Genomic DNA, 11,622 nt, shown 5'->3' on the forward strand with positions numbered 1-11,622 from the left:
CAACATTGCCTGTGTTTTTGGTCTTCCTGTTGAACTGATAATCAACGTAAGTGTTTTTTCTTTTTTTTGGCTCATTGGTTTGTAATCCATTCTCACACCTTTCTTTGCGTCGTACTGTAGGCCTAGAAGAATTGAAGATTTATTATCAACATTTGAGCACATTGAGTTTTGCTTTCTGGGTTGTTTCTTTCGAAACAGGTAAAAGGTTAGGTTTTTCAAGTGTAATTATTGAGATGTTTTTAGTTATTCAAGAACAAAAAAATGGCTAAAGAGAGGAAATTGAGCTGTTCTGTTTTGCGGGTAGATAAAAATCTGTGCAGAAAGAGTGAAACTTTGAAAGATTTGAAGTTATGCAAGTGAGGGAAGATATTAGGAAACGAAGAATTGAGTTCTTTGTATGATATTCTGATTGAAAAGAGGGGAGAGTATTTTGGTTAGTTCTACAAGTAACCAAAATGGAGAACTCCTTCTCGTCGAAAGAAATACGGATGGATTATTGCGCTTGGCCAAGAGCTCAAATAGATAGTGTCCCACCTTTCGATGATTCTCTTAGGAATTCATTGTTGGAGGACCTATTCAACTTTTTTTCAGAGCTTAGGAATTTTGATATGTATGCTGGATGGTGCGACAGCTCGTCAGCTATGGATCAAATGCTTGCCTTCGATGGGATGCCATCTTTTCCATCAACATCCTATGTGCAGAAAGTTTTGCAGAACAAACTTCTGCTCCCTTACTGGATAAAATAAATGCTTCTGGGACTTCTTACAATGGTGGAGATAATGCTTGCCTTCATTCTCTTCGCCATTGACCAAATGCTAGCATGGTTTACCACTAGACCTTCCTGGTCGTGTGTTTATCTCTAAGATTCCAGAATGGACTTCAAGTGTAATTTATTATAGCAAGCCTGAGTACTTACGGGGAAAGCATGCATCTGATCATGAAGTACGGGGTTCTTTTGCATTGATCTTTGATCCAGATGAGATGTCCTGCTGTGCTGTTCTGGAACTTGTCTCTGTGAAGGAGAAACCAGATTTTAATTCAGAGATGAAAATGTTTAGCTTCACTTTACTGTATACTATATTGCAGAAGCTTTTGTTCTCTTGTATCTTTAGATGACAAATTATGTAACTTGACTAGCAACCTGTTTTCACTTAAAAGCCTAATAGAAGGAAAGAAAGGGCATAAATTGTTTGTCCTGGAGAGAGAACAACATGTTGTTCATAAATAAGTTTCTCCCTTTAAGATCCTCTTGTTCCAGCTTATGCAATATATTTGGATCGGAGTCCAGCCTTTAAGCACTCACTCTTGGTATGTTGTTGATAAATAAGTTCCTTTCCCTTGCTACTATGTTTTAGAACTATAATATGCTGTATTTTGAGCAGGAAATTGTTAGATTTATCTGCATTTTGGCAATAACTTCGTGGTCTTGCATATTCTGCATTGTTTAAGGATGACAACCAAAATTGTTTCGTATACTATGTCGTCCTCAATGCAATGGATTGACAAGGGTAAGGTCGAGCAACTGATTTGCATTTACATAGTACTTGGATCACCCTTGAGATTTTCAGATTACATTGACAGGTCCGTAGCAGTTTATTTACATGGTATTTATGAAATGATGAAACAACTCATAGTTTTTAGTTCAGCCAGAAATCTCCACAGGAATGTGCAGGAGGGGCAAGGCAACCAGATGACTGTTTCCCATATTGCCATTTTATCCCTATACCAATTATACTATATTGTTTACAATAATGGCCATTCACATCTGATTTGATGAGCTTTGAGTTCCTTTCTCATGCAGCCCACATTCTCTGGTAAGCTTCCCTGAAGTTGAATTCCTATATGTTGTCTGAATACTTTCTTTCCTATCGATGATTTATGTCTTTCATATTCTCATTTCTTACCAAAAATTCTCAATGATTTCAAAACCTCTGCTCGTAATATGCCTAAACCTTAGTAGCCAAATCATTCCTGCATGAGTTGACATCACTCACTAGCAATCTTTATACCACTTCCAACCTCTCGGTATCGCTGTCGAACTGCATGTTGGCTAGGTAATTAGAAAGACTGCCATACCTTTATCTTCAGTAAGGGCACATTAATGTTAAAATCTTACCACAAAATCAGGATTTGTCACTTCTTCTGGTGCTAGCATAAACTTGATAACATATACACCACTGTCAATCTTTTGTCTTTCTGTGCTAAGATTTGATTTGCATTTCCTAAGCTTAATGGTGCAACCTTGCAGTTTCAATTACGGTATCCATTTGTTTAACCAGATTGTCTTTTAAGGCATTAGCACGCGTCCTATGAGATTACAACATGTGAAAGTGATTGTTCTGTTGTAACTATAGTTTTCATCTCCCGAAATTGAATGTTCACATTTTTTCTCAATTTGTTTTTGTAATCCATATTTGCAGCAGCAAGGAAGGGAAGCCTGGTCCTTCTCTGGTCTCCTCAAATGTGAGATTTGACTTACCTGGGGAAGCAAATGTCTAAATATTTGGTTGCTCCGTTTACAGTGAGCAAACCTACCAGTCAAGAGGACTTAAAGTTAATCCAATTTGTCTTTGATTCTTCACTTATTGAGAGGTCAGATTCTTTTTCCCCAAGTTATTGTTTGCTTAGCTGAATGCATTTAAGTTCACTAGTTGACCTATTCTGTACCTGTTTCTGCTAGTGAGACTATTGTTCATTGCAAGAATTATCATTTATCTCGGAGGGAACTATACTCACCAAGACCAAAGACCTGTCTTGATGATAACGTCCTTTCTACGATATTTGATGTCATGGCTTTAGTTAAGAGGAAGATGGAAGATTCTGTAAATTGGTATCTGCCAGGTAGGTTCCAAGATCATATCTGTACAGCTGACATCTTATTCTGTTCAATTTTACAAGTCCACTACATGAAAAAACAGAATTTCCTTATACTCGTGTTGTACAGGAGAATTCAGATGATCATCTAAATGTATTTCTTTCGCGAAAAAGCACAGTACAGGATCAAGGAAAAAATTTATAACAAACACAAAAAACTGTGGAAAATAGTATGGATCTGCAGAAAACCCTTTTGTTGCAACTAACAGTTTTAAATATATTGGCTTTTGTCAGTTAGGATATTATATTTTTTATTTACCCTGATGAAACTTCTTGTTCTTGTAGCCTGTAAATGTAACACCCATGTAAAACATGGAGAGATGAAAACTGATGGAGCAAAGTGTGCCCGAGGAAGCTTCCTCGTTAATTATTATCAAAATTAGAAGTCAAGTCATGATTGAACAAGATGGTGATTGAGCTCATAAATTTAGGCAATCAATAGTTAGAACTTGATTGCGACTTGACATTGCGAATAGTTCTAACTATTGATAAGGAAAGGTGAAGACATGACCTCTTATAAATATACAAGCCGTGTGTGTTGAATATCAATGAATAAAAGCTTAAGAGATGTATTTTTTTTCTTTCTGAATTCTTGAATTTCCTCGAGAAACAAATTGTGTTTTATCCTTTTTCCTTTCTGATTCTCGATCTGTCTCTTTTTTACAACAATAATTTAAGGTTTTTTGCATTTTTTCCTGTGTGCAAATATTTCTCTCTGTGCTGTTGAGTTAATTTGTTTCTCTCTGTGAAAAAACTAGAAAAGAAGAAGAGAGAGGATTTACCATTGTTTATCTACGTTTCTCCATTTTCTTAGTTCTTTTCTGTGTACATCACTATTACATTCTCCATTCTACCACTTGTAGACTTTGAAGCTTTACTGCTGCCAGTATTTATTCTTTAAAGTATTTTTTTATTTAAAAACGAAAATTTTTTTCGTTTCTTATAAATTATTTCCCAGTCTTTTATAGCATACAGCACAGGAAACTCATGGGGAATGGTGCTTCCGTTATCAAGGATTTTATTCTTTTAATTCTAGAATCTGTGTCCGCACTCTGGAATAGAGCACTAACACGTCTACGAGAAGATCTGGTCGACAATCCCCATGATGAGCAGGAAAAGGAATGGCAAAAGGTACTTATAAACACCTGCTTCACATCAGCACTTGAAATAGCCCTTCATTTTCACCAAATTACCGATTCCAAACTCGATTCCTTGCATTTACTCTGTTTTCTTGTTGCAATTATCTTTTCTTGCCTCTTTGTTTCACATTTTATCAACCCCGCCAAGTTTCCGATGACATCCAAAGTGCTGGGTAAAGTTGCAGTTTTCCTGGCAGCCACCGCGCTTTTCATCACCATTTCAATTCCATTCCCCCCTGGTGTCAAGTGGGCTGCTTGGATAATCTATGCCATTTCGTTGCTTGTTATTGTAATCTGTAATCTCTGCTACTAGACACGAGCTTTTACATGACATATATTTTTTCTGTCAGTGTTTGTATCTGTTCTTCGTCGCAAGGCTTTACATTTGCATGTTGGAAGGTGTTCAAATTCAGTGTAATCACGGTGTTACATATAACCACTGATCAATAGAACATAATATGGGCCATTCAAACATTTTATGTAGTATCTATGAGCTAAGAATGCAGAAAGGACGTTATCATCAAGACAGGTCTAGGTCTATGGTCTCATGGGGCATAATCCCCGCGGAGTTAAATAATAATTATTGCATTGAACAACAATCTCACTAGCAGAAACAAGTATGAAACAGGTGAACTTAAAATCGTTCAGCTAAGCAAACAAGAACTCTTAGAAAAAATTCTGACCACCCATTCAGTGAAGAATCGAAGACGTGTTGGATTAACTTCAAATCCTCTGGACTGGTAGGTTTGCTCACTGTAAACGGGCCAGCGAGATATTTAGACATTTGCTTCACAAGCGAGTCAGATCTCACATTTAAGGAGACCAGAGAAGAACCAGAAATCCCTTCCTTGCTCCTGCAAATATGGATGACAAGAACAAATTGAGAAAAATGATCATCCCATAAAATGTCAACATTTTATCGAAATTGGTTTCATGTTCAGTGTCCTCCATTCAATTTCCGGTGACGAAAACTATAGTTACAACAGAACAATCACGTTCACATGTTGTCAACGCGTAAGACATACGCTAATACCTTAAAAAAACAATCCGGTTAAAGAAATTGATACTATAATTGATCAAAGTTGCACCACCAAGCTCAGGAAATGCAAATCAAATTTAGCTTTTGCCATTGTTTTAGCATCATGACCCTGTTAATAATCATTACAAGGGAAGTGTGTGACTTTGCAGCCAAATTTCATTAACAAATAATGGCAGGAAAAAAAAAAACAGGAAAACAATGTTCAGAAATTTAGGGGGGAAATCATTTTGGAATCACCTGTCTCTAGAAAGTGAAGAACTCAATTGTTTTCAGGGCTTTCCAACCAGTCCTGTCCACATATTAAAGCCTGAAACCATTGAACGCAACTGCACCGCTGAAAGAAGACTTTGATACAGTAGCTGATATTGGAATCGCTAGGAAATCACGAGCCATTTTACCAAGTGTAGGAAATCTCGGAGAACTGACTCGCCACCAAGCTAATACATCTGAAACCTTATCCAGGTTTTCCAAAGGCTCTCCTAAATACCGATTAAGATCAAGTTTTTGTGAATCAACCACATCGCCATCGTCTTTCTGCTTGTGCCACTCCCGGAATCCCAGGAACTTATCATCAGAATCTGGATCATGTGATGTCAGACAACTGGTGTCCTTAGAAGGTGATGCTAGATAACTTCATTCTCTTCGCCATTGCACAAACATATTTGTTTTTGCATCTCTCCGTCTAATTTTTGAACAACTTTTTAAGTGTTTGTGTAGATTTGAAGTTCCCTTCTTGCTATCCCCTGTATACTTGTTTTTGCATCCTTTACATATGGCCCATTTTCTTCTATAACCTTATCGAACCATTTTCACACTTCAGATACCTTTCGTCTTTATTATTAGCACATACGGTGCACATATTACCATCAGCATTTGGAGCAGGTTCAATTTTAGCATTGTTTTTACTAACTTTAGAACCTCGTTCCCCGAGTAATTCTTCTTTTGAAAACATTCTCAAGCTGTTACAAGTTTTCCGTAAAGTAAGCTTCAGGTTCCCAACCAAGTCTTGCTGCTCTGAACTCTCTTTCATGAGGATAAGGAGAAGGAACTCTAATATATAGTTATAATCAGCATCACTGCCCCTTAGCCAGATTGCAGCTGCAGCATTCCAATTATACTTTCGTGCGTGATGAGCAAGAGGATACTCGCTTACATGATTTTCCTTCACATCAGGCTCAAAGGAAGGAAGATATGTTATAAAGGCTCGTCCAGCAGCACCTTGCCAATTGTGCATAAATAGTTGCTCACAAGCATGCACAAAGTCTTGCATCTCCTCATCGGCATAACAAGATGTACGCTCTATGAAAAACACACATTTCCGGATCATCCTTGAATCACGTAATCTGACACGCAATTTTGAAATATCATCAACAGTTCCCCGGGTATAATCACAAGGAATCCATGTCAGAGCAAGTGGCAATCTGTGTGTTTGGCATACAGCTCTGGTAACATTAGCGATTTCAGTTAACTCAGCTCTCTGATCCCTTCAAAAACACTGGGGAAAAAATTCTATTAGACAAAGCAGAAAACAACCTAATTTAGCATAGAAAAAACTGTAAGGTACTACTGATAAATACCTCAGGACGAAGTCGAGGTTGTAAATTAGTCCGTAAATCCGCAGCCTTTAAACAGTTGGGCTTATACAGAGTTTATAACACCATCAAACAAGACCAATGTCTCTTTGCGCATATAATTTAATGGCACAAATATTTTGGACTCAAGCTAATGCAGTTGTAATAGTGAATGCCTCATGAGCTCTAATTTAAAGCTTAAAGATTGTTTAACCTCAGAAACACTAGCAAATGCAAACACAGAGATCACAGAAAATGAAGCTGAGGGGAAAATTCACATTTTATGAGATTTCAAAAGTAGAAAAAACAATAACTTCGACTTCAAACTCAAAATGCTAAGGAAAGCTACTTTCTTTCATCTCTTTCTTATTCTCCTAAATCCTGATAATAAATTGGGTAGTATTTTCATCGTTATCCAAAATCTGATTGAAAAAATATATGTAATGAAAACAAACCTGGAGAGCCTGGAAAACTTTTTTCGTCTCTAAATCAAAATCCTGTTTCTCCTCCATGGTCACAAGCTACAGCACAGCACAGCACAGCAATACATGGGTTGATCAGATTCAAAGACCGGAGGAAGGGCAATAGTACCCCCTACTCCACAAGAGATGGCATCTGATAGGTATAAGCATTCACTCGGTCTGTAATAACGTACATTTGAAGTCCATTCTGGAAATCCATGATTACATACCCGAGCAAAAATGTCTGGACTTGAAAACAACGACTTCCCAAAGAATCTTCTAGCAACGATAACGCTTTTTCCATCTTTTCCCTTAGACTCGACTTTGCAGGAGGCAAAACATCTTCAACGCGAGACAAATGTTCCAAATACATTTGTATTTCGACAGATTTTTTTGGCAACAAGTCTTCTCACTCCTCAGATCTTCTTATCCATGGCTGGAAAGTGGAACGACGAGGAGTGGTTAAAGAATAAAGACTTGAAGGAGGTTGACTTTTCTCAAATAAAGACTCCAACATTCGGTTGATGACAAACTCCATCTCAAATAAAGGTCCGATTATTATTTTTTTGTCCAAATAATAATCATATATTCTTTTATGGGCCTTGTCTATGGACTCAATTAGCCCAATATAGGCCCAATAAGTCATTCTTAGATATGTGATATGGAGTGATTCATTTTAGATTTGTTAAATCATCAAATAATTAGGAATAATAAAACTAACTGGAGTGGAAGTTACCGTTAGTAAATAGGCCACTGATAGATAGATTACAAAGGAAGCATGAATTTAGTGCTTTGGGAACAACAGAGCCTCTGCATCCAACAAAAAAACTAGAAGAAGAGGAAGTGGAAGGAGGAGGAACAAAATTGCCTGTGTTTTTGGTCTTCCTGTTGAACTGATTATCAGCTTTAAGTGTTTTTTTTTTTTTCTTTTTAGTTTGAAATCCATTCTCACACCTTTCTTTGCGTTGCACTGTAGGTGGTTAAGGGTGTGTTTGGATTCTTAAAAATTTTGATTTTTTTTGTTTAAAATAAATATTATTTTATATTTTTAAATTATTTTGATGTGTTAATATTAAAAATATTTTATTTTAATTTTTTTTATTTTAATATATTTTTAAATAAAAAATATTATAATCTCAAACATGAAGTCAAAATATTTGGGACACGGATATGTACGGTTACCCTTACCTCAAAACAACGACTCCTACCTGCCTGCGAGGTACTATAATTAAATTCTCTTCCAAAGTCAGCATGCATTGCATTATCCAATTAAATTAGCAATAATTAACCAACACCATTATTGATTTCCAAGTTATTAATTTAAAAATATATATATCAAAAATAAATAATGCCATATTCTTCTATTTCTTTCTTCTCCTTCAAGGACTCTACTTTTCTCTACAATAACATCTAAATCCATTGTAATTTAATAAAAAAAAATGATTTATTTTTTAGTTTTTTTAATAAAAATAAACTAAACCATTGTAATTTTTTTTTCAAAGTCAAATGAGATTTTAATCAAAATTTAATTAAATCAATCAAATTAATTAATACCCAATTTTTTAAGGTGATGAAGTCAAACTAGATTTAATCCAATAAATGAATAACATATATATATATATATATATATATTATTTTTTATTTTTTATTTTTTGAATATTTTTTTTTTAATTTCATCCCTTAGAATTTAATTTTTATATTAATTTTGATCCTCATTTTTATAATTGTTATTTGCTTTTCTCTTATTATTTTTTAATTGAAATTTTTTATCTATCAAATCTGGTCCTTATTCTTTTAATTGTTACTTATTTTATTTGAAATAATTTATGAAATGGTAATTATTATTATTTTAATTTCTTTATCTTTCAATATTTTTATTTGTTAGACTTGATCTCTATTATTTTGATTATTATTTATTTTATTTGAAATAATTTATTAAATTATATTTTTTTTTTAATTTCATTCTCATTCAACTTTTTAATTTATAAGATTTGTTCCCTATTATTTTAATAAAGTTGAAAAAAATAAAACATTAATAAGTTATTTTCCAACTTATTTTTCATGATATAACCAAACACTAAAAAATGTTTTCCAACTTATTTTTCATTATACTACTAAATATCAGAAAATTATTTACTTTTCTAAAATTTATTTTTTTTAAAAAAATTAATTTCTAGTAAATAAACAGAATTCAAATTTAAAGGAGAAGAATAGTAAGGGGAGGAGTTATTGTATAAAAGCTCACAAGCAAGACGACGACGACGATGACAAAAAATACTCAGGTGGAGCATATTAAGGAAGATGCAAGAAATCTGCAGATGCATGAAATCTGCAGATGATTTGCAGCAGTAACTAAGCCTACAATCATGCTTGTGAATTAATACAAATATTATGTCTATAACTATTTTTTATTGTTGTAATCTTTCCTTACAAGAATATGTAATTTTAGTATAAAACAATAGGCTAAGCATCAATACAATTATGTTGAAAATTACATTGTAAGCTTCTGAGTTCTTACATCTTCTATATAGTATCAGAGCATCATCTCTCTAACGAGAATTTGATTCCCATGTCTTCCGCAAATCAGCCTACCTCATCTCCAGAACTTTCCCTTGTGTTTTTTAACATCACTACTCAAATCAATGAGAAACTCACACCCTCATCTTTTCCTCAATGGAGAGCACAGTTTGAGGCTCTCCTAATCGGCTATGATCTCCTAGACTATGTTAATGGAGAATCTCAGTGCCCTCTCTCAGATGGTACTCCATAGTCAACAGCTATAAAAAACCGGTGGGTAAGGCAAGATAAGCTAATTCTTAGCGCCATCCTTGCATCCACTTCACCCTCAATCACACCTCTCATTGCCACAACCAAAACCTCACACGAGGCATGGAAAAAATTATCGACACTGTATGCAAGTAAATCGCGTACAAGGGCAATGCAACTCAAGGAAGAACTAACCTTGATTCAGCATGGAAATCGACCGATTTCAGAGTATCTTCATATGGTCAAAAGCTTGGCTGATGAAATTGCACTTATTGACCACCCCATCTCTGATGATGACTTAACCCTCTATGTCCTCCATGGGTTAGGTCCAGAATTTCGTGAAATTGCTGCTCCTATTCGAGCACGAGAAAAATCCCTTGTTTTTGAAGAACTCTATGACATGCTTGTTGGGCATGAAAGTTACTTGAGAAGGATGGAGGCTGCTACACAACAACTCGTGGCTGCTGCAAATTTTACCAGCCACCGATTTGCCAACAAGGACACCGCCTTCTCTGTATCTCAGCAAACCAGAGGAAGCAACAGAGGAAATGGCTTTTTTCAACCAGGACAACACCGCCCCTCAAATGGCTCCTTTAGAGACCGCCAGCGAAATAATAATTCGGGCCGCTCCAATTCAAACCGGCGCTTCCAGCCTAAATGTTAATATTGTGATCAATTGGGTCACACAGCCAAGATCTTCCCGAAACTCCAATCCTCTACAATGACGGTTAATTGTGCTGGATCCTCCGATACTCAAGATAAAAAATGGTTAATTGACTCTGCAGCCTCTCATAACATCACGGGTGATCTCCAAAACTTATCTATTCATTCTGAATATGACGGCACTGATGAGGTTCTTCTTGGTGATGGTACAGGTTTGGCAGTTACACATATTGGTTCTTTAGCTTTACCCATACCTACCAAAACTTTTCATTTACATGATACTTTATGTGTTCCTTATATTCACAAGAATCTCATTTCAGTTCATCACTTCACCAAACATAATAATGTTTTTCTTGAACTTCATCCTTTTTTTTTTCTTGTGAAGGACAAAACCACGGGGGCAATACTTCTAAGAGGTGCGTGTGAGAATGGCGTCTATATGTTTCCAAACTCCTTGGTGGCTTCTCCCTCTCCAACAAAAGTTGTTTATGTGCATGAACGGACTTCCCTTGATGGGTGGCACAAATGTTTTGGACACCCTTCGATTAAAATTGTTCAACATCTTGTCAAAAAATTATCCCTTCCTGTTTCCACAAAAAACATTCTCATCGTTATGTACCTCTTGTTCCACAAATAAAGCGCATAAACATTCTTTTGGTTCTACAAGTTTTCAAAGTCACTCTCCACTTGACATTATATATACTGATGTTTGGGGTCCTGCTCACATTACTGGGATTTGCGGTGCACGCTATTATCTTCTTTTTGTGGATCATTATACCAAATATATGTGGTTTTCTCCAATGTCTACAAAATCTCAGGTTTCTAGCATCTTTCCCCAATTCAAAATGCTGGTGGAAAAACGATTTAAGTCCACCATTAAAGCTTTGTACTCCGATAATGGTGGAGAATTTCTCGATTTAAAAACTTACTTGTCCAATCATGGAATAAGTCATTACACTACTGCTCCCCACACTCCCTAACATAATGGTGTTACTGAAAGGCGTCATCGCCATCTTGTCGAGACAGATCTTACCTTGCTTCATGATGCCTCCTTATCACTGTCATATTGGCCTCATGCATTTCAAACTGCTGCTTACCTCATAAATCAT

General features: G+C 35.7%; 2 long non-coding RNA genes across 4 annotated transcripts; one reads left to right on the plus strand and one right to left on the minus strand.

Annotated features, from left to right (window-relative positions):
• The first annotated feature begins 1,129 nt into the window (after positions 1 to 1,129).
• On the plus strand, positions 1,130 to 2,928 carry LOC133670933 (uncharacterized). The gene is made up of 3 exons (XR_009834182.1): positions 1,130 to 1,814; positions 2,421 to 2,592; positions 2,681 to 2,928. It is a non-coding gene; the product is annotated as an uncharacterized LOC133670933 (long non-coding RNA).
• Positions 2,929 to 4,582: 1,654 nt separating this feature from the next.
• LOC133670931 (uncharacterized) lies at positions 4,583 to 7,616 on the minus strand. Of its 3 annotated transcripts, none has more exons than XR_009834180.1 (3): positions 7,315 to 7,616; positions 5,290 to 7,144; positions 4,583 to 4,867 (listed from the first exon to the last, which is right to left on the minus strand). It is a non-coding gene; the product is annotated as an uncharacterized LOC133670931 (long non-coding RNA). The 3 variants fall into 3 exon arrangements; XR_009834179.1 differs by having other exon boundaries at positions 5,290 to 6,547; positions 6,630 to 7,616; XR_009834178.1 differs by having other exon boundaries at positions 5,290 to 7,616.
• Positions 7,617 to 11,622: the final 4,006 nt, after the last annotated feature.

Source organism: Populus nigra, chromosome 13 (genome assembly GCF_951802175.1).
Source record: "Populus nigra chromosome 13, ddPopNigr1.1, whole genome shotgun sequence".
NCBI classification, from domain to species: Eukaryota; Viridiplantae; Streptophyta; class Magnoliopsida; order Malpighiales; family Salicaceae; genus Populus; species Populus nigra.